Source organism: Ostrinia furnacalis, unplaced genomic scaffold, assembly GCF_004193835.3.
Source record: "Ostrinia furnacalis isolate ACB-3 unplaced genomic scaffold, ASM419383v2 OfSCF1144, whole genome shotgun sequence".
Classification (NCBI taxonomy): Eukaryota; Metazoa; Arthropoda; class Insecta; order Lepidoptera; family Crambidae; genus Ostrinia; species Ostrinia furnacalis.
In genome coordinates, this window is record NW_021131383.1 from 361,209 (window position 1) to 378,280 (window position 17,072).

A 17,072-nucleotide genomic window follows, 5' to 3' on the forward strand; every position below is an offset into this window, starting at 1 on the left:
TTGTCCCGTAACAAAATAGGTTGTAACTTTGGTAAGTACTGACGACAGTAAGTACATACATTAAACTAAAACTATTCGTCTGTAATTCCAACTTACGTGCAAGACAATGTATTTCTCAGTTAGGTAAATTTTTCAAAATTCTAATTTTCTTACGTGTGTGGTTTCGCTAATACTCGTAAATTGCAAGTGTGTAAATTTCAATATTATCTATCAAGCATTATTAGGAATTGCCTTTCGAAGATTAGACGTTTGGGAGATCCTAAGCGCCTTTTATAGGACTTAAAATACAATCATTTTGAAGCAGTGAAGTACAGTCGTTTTGTCCGAACAGTACAGCACACCCCTAGGTGCTTTGATACGCACGATTGGCCATTACGCACTTACATAGTGCTGCCAAGTTCTCACACCAGGAAGCCGGACAGATCGGCTAGCTTAGCCGGATACTAACGTGGAAATTTCGGACACACTTTAAGTTATCATCATCATTTCAGCCATAGGCTGGTTATAGGCCTGCTGCTGAACATACTCGTAGGCATCGCCTAATGATTTCTAATCACCGGCTGATAGTGCATACCTGCATCCAGCGCCTTTCTGCTACCTTTATGAGGTCGTTGGTACACCTTGTGGACCCACCCTTTAACTATATACCTTTAATTTTTGTGATTATGTTTTTTGTAAGCCAGTTCTTTTTATTTAGTAGCGTAACCTAAGACGAAAACTTTACTTTTTATTTATAAGAATGTGACTGGTAAAATGCATAAATCCAAGACAGGAAATTATATTTTTATATACATTTTTCCCGGACACATAAAAGCCCATGTCCGGCTTTATCCGGACGTCTGGCAGCGCTATACGCACAGGCTAGACTTAGAGCGTGCCTCGCACATACGCGCTTAGGGGCGGCTAATGACTGTTGTTCGGAGATGGGAACATCTGACAGCGGCGATTCTTCCGTAAAGTTACGAGGGAAGATTGCGCGCTCAACAATGTACGGGCCGCGGTCGTATATTAAGTTCTAGCTAAGTTATTGATGGTCGTGACGACGGTTTCGCTAAACCCAACAAAAACAGCACTAGTCATTTAAGACGTATAATAACCCTAACCTACTGTTCTATAGTATCGTTCATTCGTTCGTTTCAGCCAATAACAATGCAAAACATTTTTTTTTATCCACCACGAGGAAGCTCTTGGCCTGTATCTCACCTGATGGTATGTTTGCTGTAAGCGAAAAGTTCGTTTATTTCAGTATTGTGTAAATATAAATGTACTTCCAAAAGTATATTTATAATTCATCCTTGCATTTTTTTTTTATTAAAAAAACCTCATCATGCGACTACAATTAAATTGTGTACCATTAATTTCCAATAATGTAGCGGTTCCTGCTTCACAGTACAACATTGTCGTAGGATATATGTATTCAGTAACGTCATGACATTAGAACACGTCAGAATCGGACCACTTGAACGTGGGCGTTTAACTAGATAACCTGCAGGAAACTGGAATCGCACTCAACTCGAATGTCCCCTTATAATTAACGGACCAATTATACACAACCTTATTCAGCGTCTATAAAGATTATAATTTCTATCTATTTATATATTTTATAATGGTTTGATGATTTAGATAAAGATTTAAAAGGTTTTGATAATAAATTAGCGCGAGAGTAATAAGGGAGCTGGTAAGAAAGTGCAACAAATCGTTGATGATAAAATTGTTTGTCCGTTACGCTTTAAACAAAACAAACGACGGTGTAGATTCAACACGAAAATGCAATTATGATTGATCGATCGCGCTGCAAAAACTTGTTTGGATGCTGTCACACGAGTTGCATAACGTTCACCGTTAAAACGAATCGTCTCGTCGAAGAATCGTTGAACGGGGAAGACAATAGCACACGGTGAAAAAGACTAATCTTGCATCATTACCACTATCGGATTACCGCAACACCGAACGGGACCGCTCTGTGACCACTTCCCTACTTGCAACATGGGATGGACAACTTAACTTTGCAAAAACGGAGATTGTGCCGAGCATACCTTATTCCACGAATGAATTTCTTGCTAAACTCAATATTGTTTTATGTGAAAATGCACCTCCATGTCGGATACTTTGAAATACCACCGGGCATGCTGCTTCATTGATCGTTAATAGCTTCCAATCCACTTCCTCGTACGTATACTTCCACTTTGAATTGCCTTAAAGTATTTCAGACATGACCATTGTGTTAAGTGCTGTTATAGACACAATAGTGGCAGCACTGGCAGCAGAATTACCGCATAGGCAAATAGAGGCGATTACCGGCATTCGCCATCGTCGCGCTAGCCAATTACGCGTCGGCAGGGTATTCATTACACGGGGTTGCCGAGTAAATGTTGGGACGACAGACGCTCCCAGGCCTGGATAAGAGTAACGTACGATCAGACCCACCTTATCGGGATATCGACTCGGTACACCGCACGTGCCTCCGCATACATAGATGAAACCCCGCCGATAGTCGATACCGAATAGAATATTGTGTTCCCCGACCTAGGAGCCTCTTGCCAGGCGTACACAATAAAGATCACTGCCTCTCGATCAGATGTAAATCTTTACCCACTCGTTTTCAAAGCTTCGCATTGTTCTATTTAACGTCACAATTCCAGCGAATTTCGACGTCTACTTTCGAGAAAGTTCTATAAGGAAGACTGGTTATTGCTAGCATAAATTTATTTTGTATCTGTAATATTTTCCATAGGGTTTCTCATATGGATAATTTAACGATGGAACGTGTATTTTCATTTACAGCGATCGTATTTCAAGAGTATAATAAGAGTGGACCACGCACCGACCGTGAAGTACTAGTAGATTTAATACGCGATAAATTCAATATATCTTTTAAGAGGTTGGTTATCAGAGTTCGCGGCGCGTTGTCGCCGGCCGTTGTGGGCTGAGGGGTTGTTCCCGTAAGTTATCGAGAAATCGTATAGATATACTTATCTGGCGTCCTACGCGTTACTTTGAGGATAAATAGCAGCAAATACTTCGCATTTAGATGCAAAGTGAGGAGAGTCTGATGGTTGAAAAGCTTTAATCTTAATTAATTTGGTCCCCGTTAAGAAGCGGTAGTTTCGAAGTGCAGCTTTAAATGTCATTAGACGGTGATCGCAACAAAACCACTAGATGCACCATCAACGGAACTGTCGCACGGTAACAGTTCCTCACTAGTTGGCCGCGCGATCGGTGTTTCAACATACATCCAATTACCAATGTCTATTGCTTACGTGCTGGCGATTTTATCTGAATGGATTTAATTTTCTCTTTTAATAGTCTAATTCAGGTCCCACAGTTAGATTTATTGGTTGTGGTCAGAATCGGTGGCATTGTATGCAACCCGATTAGTTTGGTATTTAAATTGGTGTATGTATGAAGCAAGTACAACGGTAATAGAAGCGTTATACAAACAGCTAACTGGGCAAAATTTGAACTAAAAATAAAATATTTATTTTATCACGGAATTCAATGAACTAATTTACATTCTATTTGTGTATTTAAAAAATGTAACCACATAACAGTATTTTGGTGGGTCTTCGCAACTTTTAGACTGAGCTTTTTTTGAAAATTTCAAGCTACTTTTTGTGTTCTGACAAATCGTGACAACTTAACTTATACATAACCAAGCGGTACAATTTTTAGGATTACACTTTAACTGTAATATTGTGCAAGAAATATAATTTGCTAGACTAAGATTATTCTGTTCGCGATCGCGGTCTAGGCATTACGAGCAATAAAGTACGAATTAGAATTCAATTTACGGTGTATCACTATTAATAAAATAAACCTGTTTAATGTAATTGCTTATTTTGTATGGTGTAGTATTCTACACCTTTTTCAAGCCAAGCTCTTTGAGAAAACTAGATAGCTAATCTTATTATCTATAATGTAATAAGATTAGCTATCTAGTTTTCTCAAAGAGCAACAGCAAAGTTAGTAGCTTTATTTTTTAAACCACATCCCTTCATGATAATCGTAACAAGTCAATAGAGAATTTGAATTTTAGATTCATGAGTCATAAATTTTTTCAACCATTTAGTAGGTATGTAGGTATTTCGTAAAAAAAAAGAAACTTTTACTCTTTTTACCGGCCATAAAGGTATTTTTTATATTTTCACAATACCGGTAGCTCCTGTAGTCAATGATTCCTTCAATGACCACAATCGAGTCTTGTCACTTAACCCATCCAAGTAGGAGCTTGTTAAAGCCATCTGAAGTGGCGGTCGCAGCAAATCCTGTGTGACAAGTACACGACAATCTGAAACCCGATCTGTGGGTCGTAGATAACCGTGCGTGAGCGTCACTGCGGAACGTTTTTATTGGGGACACCGCAAAATTTAATAGACTAGCTTTTCGCCACAGTCATCCTTTAAGGCTTTTGTTTGTAATTTCAACAATATTTCGAGTGTCCGAGATAATTCGTATTTTGTATCTTTATTCTCGGAATAGACCTCTTTATTAGTTTTGATTCAGCGCTTTGTCTCATTTTAGGCTTCATCGTAACTTAAAATCACTGACTGGTAGACTCAATCGGTTAATTCAAACACTGAAATTAAATTTGATAATTATGTCATGCCGTTATTAACTGTCAATTAACATCATTCTCATTTATAATTAAAATAACTATTTCTCTAATGGAAATATCTACACGGTAACTAATGTTCATATGACAAGCAATACTGAATAGAATGAAATCTGAATTTTCCAATTGTGAGACAACAACTTTTAGGCTGAGTTGCACCATCTTACCTTAACTTTAACAAACGTAAAAAATATGTCAAACTCCATACAAAATGCCGGTCATTGTTATAGTTACCGTTAAAATAAACTGGTGCAACTCAGCCTTAGACGTACTTGTAAGTAGTTACAAATGTTATGGTTATTAACGATTTTGTTTGGCAAAATTATACAAGATTTATCTTTATGCGAATCTCGATAAAAAGGCGCTTCCTAAGTGCCTGAAGACGGTAGCAGAATTTCTTTGCTTAGGATTATCAATTTTCACGGTTCGACTTTGCTTAAATTACGCAAAATAGTTGTTTGCGTTACTTTTTTCTTGGCCATTTTTTGCATGAGTAAATTAAATGAAATCTCTTTTGATATCTTCACAGTATTTTAGAACAATGCACTTGTAAGACCATTCGTTTATTATTAGTATTGACCGTTACTTGAATTGTAATAATACGGATTAGAAGATCTTTTCACCGTAGGTTGCTTTATGAAGGGACAATAAAGACAATAATTAAACATAATCATCATTACTGCTGTTAATTCTACGATGATTCGATACAGTGCAATCAAGCGGCAAAAATTTGAAATGAAGGGACGGCTGCAACTGTTCATATAATTAAAGATTTTCTTGTATTACAGAAGCCTAGCATTATGAATATTATGCATTGACCGGTCCATTAGTTTTATAAGTAACTTTAACCGTTTTGTATTATTTGGGCCTGGGAAGATCAATGTAACACAAAATGTATTCGACAGTTTACATTTCATCAATGTTTTGTCTTTAGTTTAAGATTTCAATAATAGATCGATATAATTTCGATAAATATACTAACACCCGTATTCACAAACGATTCTTGCTTAAGTGAAGCAGCAAATCGAACGCACAGCGTTGAATAGAGCTCTGTGATTGGTTCTTATGTCACCCTGTGCGTTCATACTCACTGTGAGACCTCATAGTAATGTTTGTGAATACGGGCGTTAGTCTACGTTTGACTCTATCATACGGCCAATATGTTTCACGTTTGTGCTTTATTTCAAGGTCAGCTTATAACATACATTTAAAACTAGGCCATCGCAGAATATTAGCATCAAATCTAGATTCAATCAAATTACTCAGATCAACAAATTGGTCTCAGATACTGTTACGTGTAATCTACTCATCGATACCGTATTTCCTCTCATTAACTTGGTTTTTCTTTGACTAGGAAACAGATACGAGTGGTCATTCGATAAATTACTCAACTGACATCTGGGGTGGACATTGAATGCGGTAATCGGTGAGATTTATAAACTGCTGGAGCTCAGCTGAAACGAACGAACGAACGAACGGAGCTCAGAACTTCGTTTACGTTGAAACGCCCCTTCAAGCAGACTGTCTTAAAGTTTTATCAACGCTAATTATCTATGCAGAGTCAATAGCATGTCAGGATATATTTTTAATTGCAAAATCACCCATTACAATTTTAGAATATGCCTCTGTGTGTATCTTGATGTGATGTCGTCCGTATAACACCAATTTTGAAATAAGATCAGATATTTAGCAATGAAAACGAAGAAAATTATGGGTTCCCTACATTTCGCTTACCTACAGGTAAGCTAGTTTAATCTCAAAATAGTAATGTACGTGTTTAGGTATTTGATTAAATCGAAACTCGACTATCCTTATTATATTTTGAAAATGACAACAATGATAAACGCCTGTATTCACAAACGATGTTTGCTTAAGTGCAGCAGCAAATCGAACGCACAGCGTTGAATAGAGCTCTGTGATTGATTCGTGTGTGACCCTGTAGGTCGACGCGTGCTGTGAGACCTCATAGTAATGTTTGTGAATACGGGCGTAAGTTACGCTGACTTTCCTAACTATACATTTTAACTAATAGACTTAGTCGGGCTTTATAGTTTTTAATTAAATTCTTCAGTCAAAACATGTTGACTGAGATCCAAAGAGAAATTCTCTACTTTTCAATTTCAATAAACAAACAAACAAATCTTGCGGCATGAAATCGGCCGGGCATTAGAAACGTAAAGCTGAATTTTATATCAAATATTCTCTGGGACTTTCTAAATTAATGGGACATTTTGCTTGGAAGGCAGTCGTGAGTTGATAAAGATCCTACTTATGCTGGAAAATGCCGTATGTGCATTTAAGGCCCACATACTTATTCATATAGTACCTATTTATAAGCATACACGTTCATAGATAAAGTACTCCGCAGAAGCAAACGTCTGTTAAATTACTATAAGTAGTTAAAACTATTAAGGAAAACGAAGTAGAGTCATTAATGACGACAAACTCATCTCTAGGCTGTGGATTAATTTCCTTGTAAGTCTGGAGACAGTATAATTATTGTCCTCTAGGACTGCAAATAACTAAGTTTTAACGGCAGTCATTAAATTTATGGGTTTAAGTATAGAGAATTAGAGATGTTTGTGAGAAATAGTCCCAGGATGTGGATTGGTTTATACGTTGTGTTGTTAAATCAAGGAGTCGTAACTAAATACCAGGAAGGGCGTAATTCAGAGTCTAAACGCATTAAAACTCTACAAATCCCTTTTTGCAATTTATTAATACACGAAGAAACGAAGACAAACAGTTGTATGTCCATATTACAGAAACCTAGCTCAAAACTCGAGTCAATTTCAGGCAATGATTTATTCCTGTAAAATTAAACCAATCAAAAGCCTCAATCTATTCTTTTTACTAATTAGATCGTTCTGTAATACACACCAGTGTCGATTAGAAAAAAAAACTGTTTACAATAGCGATGACGATAATAGTAATGATGATGTTGTAAATGTCATTGTTACTTATGATGATTTATACCAGCATCTCAACGCACTTTACAACGGACGCATGAATGGAGTGCTAGTAAACAACAATAATACAAACAGTTGAATGAACAAATGTAAACGTCACGACCACGTTTAGCACGAGCCGCATAAAAGCAGAACTAATCATTTATGTATGTGAATTAATAAATATTCTTGCAAATACGGTACAGTTTCCAAATGCATTAGCGGTTTCACTTTCAAGTTTACGTTCAGGTTACTCTGTACCGATTTTATAATCGTTTTCATAATGAAACGTATAGTTTAGAACTTTAGATTCTAGACGCTTTCTATTGAGATTTTAAAACAGACTCACGACGCTCGATTTCTCTATTTTGCAAAGTCGAGTCTAGATATATCGGTTTTTTTAATCTTTTTCGTGGCATTAACAATGGTTGGTTGTTTACAAAGAAAATGTGAAGTATAAGATCACAATAGATCTTAGTTATTGTAGTGCAATGAGTGGGCAATGACTCACGGCACGAGTAAGCATTGCACATGGAAATATTTGTTTGTTTGATATCAATGAACTAATCTTCGCGAATAACGAAAGTAAGTAGAATGTTTGTTATACCACGAAAGGAGCAAAATATCTGAATTTCAGATCAGTCTTACTAGACTACTACTACTATTAAGCTACTGCTTTAGAGACAATGTCTAGTTATTTATTTTACGATATCTTTGCTGCTAAAAAAATTGCTACTTAGGATTCTGTGCCCAAAGGGTGTCAATGGGACCCTGATTGTCTCTCCTCTGCCTGTCTGTCAATGGGACACAGTTGGTACTCTAGTAAATATACCTAATATATCGATCTATAACAGAATACACTCGCACTGAACCCTTCCATACAACCCTCGAGCAAGACTTGCATTTAACTGTTTTTTTATTATTTCTGTAGTGTTAACAGGATAATACGGGACGATTCATAAAACGACAGCACTTATAATTAACATACGACTTCAACAAGGGTATTATTTATGTGCCATTGAACGTAAATAGTGATACATTGGGACAATTTTGTAATTATCCGAAAGGTGTTTTACTCATTTAAATGACCTGCCATACTATTAGCAACTTCTTTTTTATGTAATTTTACAAATACTGTTAAATACACAAGACGTCGTAATGGTTGCAAAAACAAACCATCTAGCAAGATCCTACCGACAATAGCCATAGTGTAAGCAGATAGTAGTACGTCTACGAGACTGGCATATTATTATCTACCACCTATAGATAAATGAACTTATGCCTAGGTTATGAATGAAGGTCCAATAAATAACAAGTAACAAGTAGATATAAAAACAGCGTGACTGGCTACATATTATAGGACTATCAATAGTTGATTTCAGTGCGCCGTAAATTGTGTTTGAATCCGTTTATACTCTTAACAAGCAAAACTTTTTGTAGAGTTCACACTCATGATTGTTTAGCTCTAGAATTGTTAAAGAAGAATCTTCTCACAGGAAAGACCAATTACCAATTAACTATATGGAAATGTGCTTAGTTGTTAGTTAAAGACCGCATCCGCATTCGTAAATATGAAACAAATTGACATAACTACATCACCTTTCGCGTCTGTCAGACTTTGTATCTAACCCAGCCGCCAGCCACTGACCGAGCAAGAGACTGATACGAGCTGCCTATTTGTGCCTTCATACTTTTTGCACCATCGCAGCCCAATTAGCAAACAAGCCGATTAAAATGCCTTCAATAGCTACTGGAATCAATAGACTACAAATTGTGAGCACAGTATTGATTGAACGGTACGCGCGAATCCTGGATTCTTGGGGAGTTAACCGCAATACCAACCGTTTAGCCGACCTTAACTAATTGCTATAACGTTCAGGCAGTTCAAGTTCGTTCTGATCCTTATTACCATAAACATATGCACGAGAAGTTTTATTCTAACACACGACATACGCGCAGCTGTTTATACTTTATACTACCCGCGTATTATGCGAGCGTGTGTCATTAGCGAAATAATTAATTATCTCGTCCATCTACTTACTGGTTATTTTGCAGGATCTATACGCAAAGCGTTTTCTTGTATACGTTATCGACGCGAGGTAATGCTTATCGAATTGATTTATAGCACTAGCTGTGCCCGCGGCATTGTCTGTGTATAGTAATTATTTCTTTCTTCGAGATTTTATTTTTCTCTATACAACTGACTATCTAATCTGTTGTAGACGTGAAATAAAGTGAGAAGAATAATGAATATAGAAATCGTTCATTTTGGGATATTTTTTTAGGTCCGTTACTAAGAAATGCTTGGTTGCACTATGTGAAACTTACATCTCATCATCTCATACATTTACCTCTTTAAAGATTTCTTAATTTTGAAATCGACACATAACAACATCGTTCGAGGGGCTAGGCGTAAAAATTTATGAAACAGAGTTACTAACATTTACAATATTAATTAATAAAGTAAATTCAGAAGATAGTCTTCAATAAGTGTAAAAAAAGTGTTGGGAGGAGAATAAATAAATAAATGCATAAATGTATTAAGTTGCACTGTAACTTATGGGCTGTTATCTGTATAGCTATTATCAGTTTATGTATTCTTTAGTCGCGAATTACGTAGAGATGTGTAGAGACAGCACGACAAGCTAAACACTGTGGCTTCTTATGCAGTTGAAATAGAGGCTATTTTGCCACAAAAATGTATACCTTATGTGCCGTTCACGGTACGTGTAGTTTCTTCAATACAACTTTGATTGGAGGCGCCATGGTTTAATGAGAGGAACACCAACTTGCAAATGCACTTTCATGAGATCATTTACAATCATGAGCACAAAAATGCACCCACATAAACTATTATATAAGGCAGGTTAGTTTCAGTTCAATGAAAATACTGTACAATATATTTTTGCTCATTAATGTTAATTGCTTGGCACTGAAGTTTAAAAAAAGTTGATTACATAAGTACCTACTTACATATTTTCATGTCTGTAAAAAGGAACAAATTCAGTTGGAAACGATTAATTAGGTAAGTTAGATTAATTTTGATAAAAAAAGCTTCCAAGAGAAGTTTTCAATTACGAAAACCCTGCGTTGATGACGTAGCACGCAACAAACAGCGTTTTAGCTTGATGTACCGTCATCGCCCTAACTGAATTATAAAATATTTAAATCTTAAGAGAAATATAGAGACACACTATTTTTTAATATTACTGCTTCAGGAAAACGCATATAAATGCAATCAGTTCCTTCCAAGTCGTATTAATTAACGAGATCTCGACAAGCGACGCGTGCGCATCTCGTAATCGAATAAATCGGGTCGTGTCGGAAGTGGAACGGTTACTCGATTGACAACCCTGAACTTGTGTGGGGTTGCTTGGTCCACAGATAAATGAGAGCAGACAATCCCGGGAGATGAAAACTCACACACGAACTTTTTTATCTTAACTAAATAACTAAAAAATCTTTGATCGTATAGGTCGCTAAAGCGGGAACCTAAGCCACAATAGGCTAGTTGCCTAAAAAAATTTTTTTAGTCCGTAATGTTTAATATCAAAAAATATTGGACACGTATATTTTTATTTGTCAATCTAACAAATAATTACATAGTTATGGTGCGTTGAAGTTGCGCACGACGTCACAACGTGCGGCATTTTTAAGCAAGCGTTGACGTCACGGGCCTCTTCTTATGAACTTTGGGGCGCTTTATCTCTTTAAATTTTCATTAGTTTGAAAAAGTGAAAAATACGTGTAGAGTATTTTTTGATAAGTTAACTGACGGACTAATTAAAACTCTTGCTTTTTGACCCAGGCAACATCCCCATTCTTCTAGTCGGGCGACTGCTCTGATCTCTGATTCTGATATTTTTTTAATTAATGATTACTTATTATAATATTTTTATCAACTATCCTTTATTGATATGGCATGACTAGGTGAGTAGAAAGCTGGTAATTATGAACAGACGGTTTTAATTAAATTATGCTTGTCATTAGTAATTTAACCGGGTGGAAATAAACGCTTTATTACTTAACAATATAATTTATTTATTTATTTATACTTCAATGCCAAAAATATTAACATTAGGCGAACTTAATGCCATAAGGCATTCTCATCCAGTTTACCTTTGGGTTATGCAGAAAGATTAGTTTGGCGGTATAACAAAAATTAAATAAAACAAAGCGACGGCAAAACAAATAAGCAGAATAATATAATATATTTTTATTACAATAATTTTACCAACTACACTAAACTAGGGCATGACACGTGGTGATTAGGAAGCGGTAGCAATTAAGAATCTGTCTAATGTAATTATATTATTTATTTGATTAATAATTTAAAATTGGTAAAAAAATGTTAATTTAATTAGTTATAATGAAACTTTTCTCGTATTATTATAAGCAGAAAAATACAAACTGGAATGCATTGGCATTAAAAAAAAACGTCATTTATTACTATGACTAATTTTATTTTGTGTTTACTATCAATCCAATATTCTAATAGGGAAGATCAGAAGTTTAAATAATAAAGTGGGTTGTTTCATCTATTCTAGCTACGGTCGCGGCCAACGAACGCAAACTACGCTGCTATTGCGATGCGGAATTATCGGCATTGATACTTGCTGAATTTGCATCAGCTGCTTCATTTTACTAATAATTTATTCATAAGGCAGACAATGTAAGCTGTTGCTATAAATTGACTTGCGCCGGAAGCTATCGGGAGACGGATACTCGGTTGACAATTGCTATTTGATCTAGTCACAACCAGATTGATGATTGATAACAAATGCATAGCGAGGACTGATGAATAAGTTTGCATTCAATAAATTATAGATAGAGAGATAGAAAACATTTTCATTAGATTAGCGAATGTAAAAATGGGCAAAGAGATGCAAGAAGACTATAAATAATAGGTACCTACATATAAAAGGTCAATCATCTGAATACTTACTTACCCGAAATTATCTTGATCTCAAATTAACTTTCTAAATGTGATATTTAAAACATCGTATGATGTGATTTAACTAAACACTGCCATACTTAAGCAAAATAAAAGCCTGCACAAACGCTTAAAGTATCAAGACGCGCCGATCGCTGTACTTTCAAGCATCTATAGCGCGACAAACTCGTTAGCGTTTACTCATTACACTGCGAGAATAATTGAAACTGCACTAGACGTATCAAAAGGCGGACAGAGACGGCATATAAGTATGTACACAACATGCTAATTGCATTACGATGGTAAAAATTATGAAAAAGTTTTCCCATAGTTTCAATTGCAGAACACAAACGGTTGCTAATTTGCTCCGATTCAAGATACACACATTGATGACTGTAAGCATACGTTCAGGTAAACATGCAGGAGGAAATAACAAAAAAATATTGCAGTTACACTTTTTGCAGATCATAGTACGTAGCTCATTAAATTGTAGAAAATAAACTCTGAAGACTCGTGCAGCTCACAATATGCAAAATCTTATCTTTTGCACTGACATGGATATTTCTAACAATGCCGCTGACATAATTCCTCAAGGGTCTTAAACTCGTATTATACTAGTATTTATTAACTATGCGCTAATCTGTCCATAGCAAGCCATAAAACCCGTGGGCAGAACACCGGGCAAAGGCTAGTTCTGGATACCCTAAATCATTCTATTCGTGCTTCAGACTAAGGAGATTTCGTAAACAAACATATTTTACCTCTATTTTTTTACAAACGGACAGGTAACACGACGTGACAGTCAGTCCATTATTCACCGATCCCTACTTATCTGAATCTCGGGTTATGTCACGATGTTTGGCCTCAGACTTGATCGCGATCCGCAGATCCGTTGTTAGGGGAAACGTCGTGTGAACTGTACTGCCTTAACTTTGGCCTGGTTGTTGGATTCGTACCGCTATTCGTTTAAATGCTTTCTGCTTGTTTTTCAAATTCAAATACTGTAAATGTGTCATTTGTTTTACCTAAAGCCCTGATACAAAAGTATTTTTTAAAGTAATCTCTAGATGTTGAGCCACATTATCATCTGAAATGTATTTAAAATTTACTTTAACACCTACACTTTCACTTCGCTAAAGGAGACAATCAAGTCGTTTAAAAGCGATTAACAATGATTACCGTGTCTGTTTTTACACAGTGTGTACACCTATTAATCTGCGTGGACCACGTCACGCATGATAGAATATGATGATAATCTATCTAACACCATCGGCATTTTCCTTGTTCGGAATGTAAACACTTCAGCGCTCTAGCGACCGCGATCTTTAATTTCTAATTGGTGTTCACGCTTCGAGTGAGATTCGATGGTGATAGCATCCATCATAGTGATTGATACCATTAAATTTCTCTATATGATACAGATTTTTATTTTGACTAAATACCTTTGTATAAAAGTATGCTCGTTGGATTCGCAAGAACCTGATTTTTAAAAGTAATTGGTCTTTTTTGTTTGACAGCAGAACAAATTCGTAAATTCGTCTTTTTAGGTTATAACAAACGAAACTTAAATCACTGTAATTACAAATAAACTATCTAAAGAAATGAATTTATAGAGTAATTACTACAACAAAAAGTAGGTAATGTAGCAATTAAGAATAGCATTAACAGAAAAAGCAAGTGATAATAACAATTACGCGTGGAAAAAGGAACCGGCCGCAATCAATCGTATGATAATAGCGACAAGGCGTCAACCAAAACCGCTGCCGCTATAATTCCACAATTTCACTGGCACGTGACGTCCGGCTAGTTCTTTTTACAAAAACATTTAGTCGAGGACCTATTCTGAATGCCGTGCCTTCTCCTGACTTGTCTCTACAAACGTAGTCTTATCGACGCCAGAATCAGTACGGTACCGCTCAAAAGAACCGTAAATTTTAACCATAAACTCAAGTTCACTATCATAACTATTTTATAACATTACCATTTCATATAACTCAAGTCCAATTAAAGTCTAATCCATTGCTAATGATAAAGATAAGTACCAACGAGAGACAAGGTGAAAGCAATCAACGGAGCAGAGCCGTGATCCTACCAAAGCGAACAATTAATTTCTTCATGAGAAACAATCGAATTAAAACGAAAAAGTGTTAATAAGAGCGTCAGTGGTTTCATAGAAAACAGTGAAAGTGACAGCAATAAATAATAAAGAAAAGTATCTGGTTTCAGGTGCAGTGGAAAAAATAAATACACTCATAGTTGTAGAGGTTAAGAGGGCGCGTTGAGCACGTGCGAAAAATATCATACAAATCACGGCACCAGTCAGTAAAAGGCAATTCTGCACGTAACGCGTACGGCTTATTAAGGAGTCTAGGTAGTTACAGACAAGTTATGGCAGATACTTTCGAGAGAAAATAGGATATAATAGAATTTATCTGCCAGTTCTCCGGTAGTTCCATTAAGCGTTAATATACACGACTACTTAACAATTAACTGTTTGAGTAGGTACTTTAATTTATGGGTCGTTAACATAAATATATAATTAATATAATTTTGTTTTTTTTTTAAGAATCTTGCAACTCGGCACTGGCACTGTGTTCAGTTCGATCAATTTTTAAACGGAAACGTTCACATACACTTTTTTTTGTTTTTTGATTTTTTTTATTTTAATTTTAATTTATTATTTCTCATGGCTGCGTTTGGCGGAGAATAGCGCTTGTTGAAGATGTAGGTAGACCATGACAACCAGCCGAAAATTTATCATTGTCTCTTTTGAATTTACTTGTAATTTTTATCGACTACCACGCCCCCTATTGCGCGCCCTTATGGCCAGTAGACCGACCTGGCTCACTGTGTCACAGACGAGACAGGGACTGTGTCACCAGATTGTAGCTTGCCTTTAACCTGTCTGTAACTGTCTGATTAAACCGTCTCGGCCACAGGTCTTAACCAGAAGGGCGCGCAACCCTCATCACGAATTGGTTCCCGCTGAAAACCAGCTTCTCGGCATGACGTTTGTGTCATGTCGCGATTTTTGCTGAGCGGGCGCCTATTCAACATATGTTTTTATTTATTGTCTGTTATGTTTTTATGTTTTTTTATGTACTTACTCTTGCTTTGTATACCTTAAATGATAATTATGCTGAATAAAGACATTCTTATTCTTATTCTTATTATTCTTATAAAATATGTTATTTGCGGTTAGAAATATGAGCACGGATATTATGATGGCAAACAAACTGATCAAATCTTCACTAAGAGTAATAGTAAAATAAGTAACAAAACGACCAAGTGCGAGTTGGACTCGCGTACTAGGGGTTCCGTAGTCTTATTCGAGATGAATATCTATTTATATGAAATGTCTCTTACCAGTTACTTTTCCTCGTCTACGTTGTTTAGAAAACATCGCATCATCTTCCATTTCGGAGTCTATTGGACATTCTCCAATCGACAAAATTATATGGTTTAAAAATATACTTAAATTGGCAGTTGACTGCCATAGTACAGGTGGTATAAACATATGTTTGCGATAGAAAAAGTTACTTTACTGTTATCTTTACTCTGTTATAAATTTAACTTTTTTACTATCTTAAAGATAGGCTTGAATTCTCTTGAAGTCTTTACAGGGCGATACTAGTACAGAACCCTAAAGGCAATGGCGACGAAATCGTAAAGCCTGTTGTTATGATCATGATTCATTTATCTGATACCAATATGGGTTACTAGATCAGATGAGAGGGAAGATCGGCGAAAGACTGATATTTATCAAAATTAAACTTCACAGCGGGCGAACATTGTAATTGTTGACGAAGTAAAACCTATTGAAGAATAACGGCCTCCCAACACTAGCATTTCCACTTTCGTGATTAGCAGCAATTAAAGTGTTGCGCGAGATGAGAAAACTTTATACTAATTGAAATTGTTTCTATTACTCGCAACGAAAAAGTTACGCTGCGTATTTGCTTCCAACTGTAAGTTGNTTGTTCGGGAGGCTGGAAGTCGTCGAGCCTGCGAGCGAGACGATTCGTAATGACTCTTGAAAACAGCTTGTAGACATGGCTCAGAAGTGAGATGGGTCTATAATTCTTCAATAAGGTTTTGTCACCTTTTTTGAAGAAGAGTACCACCACACTTCTGTGCCATGTCGTAGGCGTTTTCCCTTCGAGGATGACGGAATTGAACAGCTTCTGAAGAGCCCTCAGTACCGGCGTTCCGCCTGCCTTCAAAAGCTCAGCCGTGATTCCATCATCACCCGGTGCCTTGTTGTTCTTCAGCTGTTTGAGAGCCATTCTAATCTCGTACAGACTGACGTCCGGGATATCTTCGGTANACCTGTCTGTAACTGTCTGATTAAACCGTCTCGGCCACAGGTCTTAACCAGAAGGGCGCGCAACCCTCATCACGAATTGGTTCCCGCTGAAAACCAGCTTCTCGGCATGACGTTTGTGTCATGTCGCGATTTTTGCTGAGCGGGCGCCTATTCAACATATGTTTTTATTTATTGTCTGTTATGTTTTTATGTTTTTTTATGTACTTACTCTTGCTTTGTATACCTTAAATGATAATTATGCTGAATAAAGAC